Genomic DNA, 4,378 nt, shown 5'->3' with positions numbered 1-4,378 from the left:
GTATATATATTTGTATATTTATTTATTTATTTATATTTATTTATTTATATATATTTATTAATATATATTTATTAATATATATATATATAGGGAAAGGTATAAATAATAGTCATTACATATTTTCCTTTATTGCAGTAAATTTTTGACTTACAACTGTAAATATGCTACAACCATTATTTACACCTTGTCTTGCATCTCACTCTCTGTGAAAGCCAGACTAACTAGAGCCCAACCATGGATTTACAATCTAGTGATGAACTATTACCTTGGACCCTGCCACAAGAATATGCAGAGTTCTTTACTAATCTAAACAGTATTGTGAGTCTGATGTACTATCAGAGAGCTTATAAAAAATGTTTTGCCCAGATTGATAATCCTTCACTAATGACTTTGTATGTTCGTGTGTGTGTCTATGTGTGTCTGGTCTGTGTGTGTATATATTTATATTTAATACATATGTATGTATGAGAAGTAAGCATAAACACAAGTTTATTTTATATTTCTTATATACATTTCACTGTCATGGTTGTTTGGAGCCTTGCCTTAGGTATTCCAAGTGCATTTAAATTCTCAGTTACAATGGATCACAAGGGAACACTTTGTTGCATTAAGTTAGAGGCATGCTTGTATGTGTATGAGTGTCTGAATACGGAGATCTCACATTGATATAATATGTACATTCCTTGTTGATATTATGATTGGTCACTCTATGCTTTGTAAGACATCTGGAATAAAGAAAAAATCCCTTACTTGAAAAACAAGGGTTGGCAACCAGAAGAACATCTGGCTGTAAAAATCCTGCTTCAAAAAATCCCCTTTCTAGCCCATGCTAGCATGGAAAAGTGGGCATTGAATGGACACTGTGTCTACCCATCTAGTCAACATCTACTTTTTCTATGTAATCAGGTTGTATCTGAAGATTAAAATTTTGTGACATTCTACTAGAATAAAATCGGTGAGCAAGTTGACACTGAGAACTGTTGCATGTAATAAAATAATTCCATAAGGATCAGTACAGTTTGGTTTTGGATTTCACTGCAATATAAGCATACATACACCAGTGTGTATATAATTCTATTGTTAAAATCCGAAATGTATACATATATATATATATATATATAGTCCTTTTATCAGTTCAGTTTAGTGAACAATTTTTGTCTGAATTTCCCTGTATTTTAAAACCAGACATTCCAACTTTATTTGATATCTTGCTGATATTGTTGTTGTTATTGTTGTTTTAGAGTTCAGTTAATTACTCTCTCTTTCTCTCCCTCTCTTTCTCTCACTCTCACTCTCTTCTCTCTCTCTCTCTTGCTAAATCTTGTTACTTTACAAATGGCGTTCCTGTAGCAAGAATCGTTTTTGTTTTATAATACTTTATACATTTTAATTGATTATTGTTGTTGTTGTTGTTGTTCATGATGGCAGTTGTATAGTAAAGATCCCAAGTAGTAAGACTTAATCTCCAAAAATTCCACAATTTTCATTTTTACAATTGTACACATCTTAACATTTTTGGGAAATTAAATTTTACAAAGAAATCAAATCTGTTGTTATCTTTATTTGTAACCAAATATTTCATTCAGCAGCTGTAATATATCTCACCAATAGCAGCCATCCTCTTCTGACATATGTCCACTGTAATCAATCTCAACTCTGGCTACTATCCACTGCCACCACATCTCTATACCACCACAGTCACTTATCACTACTGGAGCTTCCATCCACAATCATTACATGTCTTATCTACCATTCACTACTGTCACATGGCCATACCACCATTACTTCTCTACTCTTTCATTCCTCTGATCAGCTATAACTGGACCTCTCTGTGATTACTTATTTTGCTAGAATTAGTAGCTAAATTCCCTCAACTACATTCCACCTTCTTTAAATAACTGATACTCTGGACGATCGGTCCCTGATAAATATATAAAAAAGTCTAGATGGTCATGACTGGAATTATTCTGGTCATAGCTCTCAACTTAACCAGAGCTGAACTGGAGGTAAACAACAACTCCTTTTTTCATGGTCTAGCCAACACAGATGTCTTTAAACCAAGAGTGGGCAACTATTCTCAAGAAGTAGACCACATGAGGCATAACTCATCATCAGGTAGGCTGCACTACTAAAAAATTTGTTGGTATACCATTCAGAAAGTCTTGTGGGTTGTATTTTGCCCATGACTGCTCTAAACCACCCTGCAAATGTGATAATTTCCACAAAAGAAATCTCTAAAACTTATATCAGAAATAAAATTTCAAACCAATAATTTAAAATTATATATGGATTCTTTTGATATTAAAGGTTCATTATTTTTTCTCAGTAGAGATATGAACTGCACAGGAAATACACCTTTAGTATTAAAGTGGTTCCTCATTATTGTTTTATACTGTTGCTCAGCCTGCTGGGGATGACAGCCCTCAAATCACATTCCCTACCATCTCAAATAAATAAGGTAAGTACACATGAGAATAATTTGGTCCTAGACATATACCTAAAATTTCAAGGTGGACACACAGCTGTAATGTCTTTTATACAGGAGTTAGACATTTTTTTGAACACTTGAATTGTATTGCTTATAGACACTTAGTAGTAAACACACTTGTAGAGTAAAACAATGTAGACCTATGCATAATATTCCTGTTTTCATTGCACAACCTGAGCACATATATAAAAATTTATGTAGTATTTTGTGAAAATTTTATTAAAATTGTGTGATAATATTTTTCAGACTACCAGTACATGGGACACAGTCATTTTCATTCGCCTTTAAGTTCTCTTCCCAAGTGACTTTTCCTTCTTCTTTTCTTCTTCTTCTAGTTATACTCATTCTTGAACATATATTCTACTGTAGACTTTGAAATCTTCAAATCAACAGTTATTTTTCTTAGGCTTAAATCATCTTTTCTCTTTGAACCAAAGAAATTATTTCCTTTGAATGTATTTCCATCAAATAAAAAAAAAAGAGATCCTTCTTGAAGGATAATATTTATTGGACTACTGCAAGCTGCCTTTGCACTGAAAAATTTGCATTAAAAAGTTTGAAGGGATTTTCCAACGTGATGTTATAGTAAAAAGTGCTCACAATACAGAAAAGACTGAAAACTATTCTTAAATAGCTCCATGAAATAAACTTTTGAGAAAGTACAATTTGTCAGGTGTATGAAAAAAATCTTCCAATCACCTGTTATAGCTCTGCATGATCTGGTTCAACATCGTGATTTAAAAGCAAAACAACACCTTCTATTCTAGATACCACCACCTATTATTATTATACATTGAAGTCACTTTGAAAGATGATCTTATTGTAGCTGTAAGTGAATATCTCAGAAAATTGAGCTATGGTTACTTGACTAGTGAATCACCCTGAACAGGTGTAGCGTAGTTCTGTAGTGGACATCAATTTAATGCTTTAGTTAATTCATAGTCATGAATCTGATTGTCAATGTGAAGAGAAAGAGGGAATGGTTAAAAAGTTTAGCTCACTCGTTTGTTCATAAACAAGCCTAGAGAATTATATTCATTACATTATAATTTACATACTTATGTACATGCATGCATACCTGCCTACCTACCTTCCTACCTACCTACATACATACATACATACATAAACAAATGTATACAATAAGATCCATGATGGTAGAGTCCGAAAAGTATAAGGATCTAATGATAATCTGGATGAAGTGATGGTAAGGTTGATAAAGAGGTGTATTGAAGGTCCAAGAAGAAGGTAGGAGAGATGAGGGTCCAAGAGTGAAGGAAGTTCAGTCAGGCAGGGAACTATAAATACATAGATACATACAGTACATGCATGCATGTGTGTGTGTGTGTGATGTATGAAAGCTAAGAAGAAAGGGTTGAAAATATGCTTGCGGTAGACCAAGAACAAAACCGTTGGACAATATCCAAAGTCTTGGTTAGTCATGCTTTGGAATCCAGCAGCCAGAAAGTGTAATGATGGTGGCTTCTAATAAAACCCTATGAAGACGGTGCCTTAGAGCTCTACCCCCACAACATTTTCAGGAAAAAAGGGCAAAGAAGATGGATGGATATTTGAATAAAACGAGTTTCACTTTGCTTTTACAAAATTATTAACCATCATGCCAACAACCACCTTGAACACCTTTTTGAGTTCCATGTGTCTAACACATGTGGGCATGCCTACAAAGTCAGAAAACAGTACAGCTCCCATGACTCCCAAAAACATTTTTTTCACACTCAGAGTTGCTGAGATATTGCATCCTTTAAAACTTCCATGCATCTCACTAACACTACACTTGATATCCCCAACTCCATATGCATGCACACATGTATATCATGATTCTTACACTGTTCACTTTCCTGACTTTTGTACATAATTCTATGTACTGTACAT

The 4,378-nt window shown here is 33.7% G+C and overlaps 1 protein-coding gene across 3 annotated transcripts in view; it reads left to right on the top strand.

Moving 5' to 3' along the window:
* Positions 1-4,378, top strand: part of LOC106875502 (uncharacterized) — a 64,589-nt gene that overhangs the window by 57,683 nt on the left and 2,528 nt on the right. Inside the window, exon 6 of one of the 3 annotated variants that reach the window (XM_014923677.2) lies at positions 2,735-2,819. The exons of 1 other annotated variant lie outside the window; for it this stretch is intronic. The gene's annotated coding sequence lies outside the window, so the exon portion shown is untranslated. Of the gene's footprint in view, positions 1-135; positions 1,547-2,734; positions 2,820-4,378 lie in introns of those variants that run through there. One more of the 3 variants, XM_014923678.2, reaches the window with a different exon arrangement.

This window comes from Octopus bimaculoides, chromosome 6 (assembly GCF_001194135.2).
Source record: "Octopus bimaculoides isolate UCB-OBI-ISO-001 chromosome 6, ASM119413v2, whole genome shotgun sequence".
Taxonomy (NCBI): Eukaryota; Metazoa; Mollusca; class Cephalopoda; order Octopoda; family Octopodidae; genus Octopus; species Octopus bimaculoides.
This window is presented reverse-complemented; position numbering and strand designations above follow the sequence as displayed.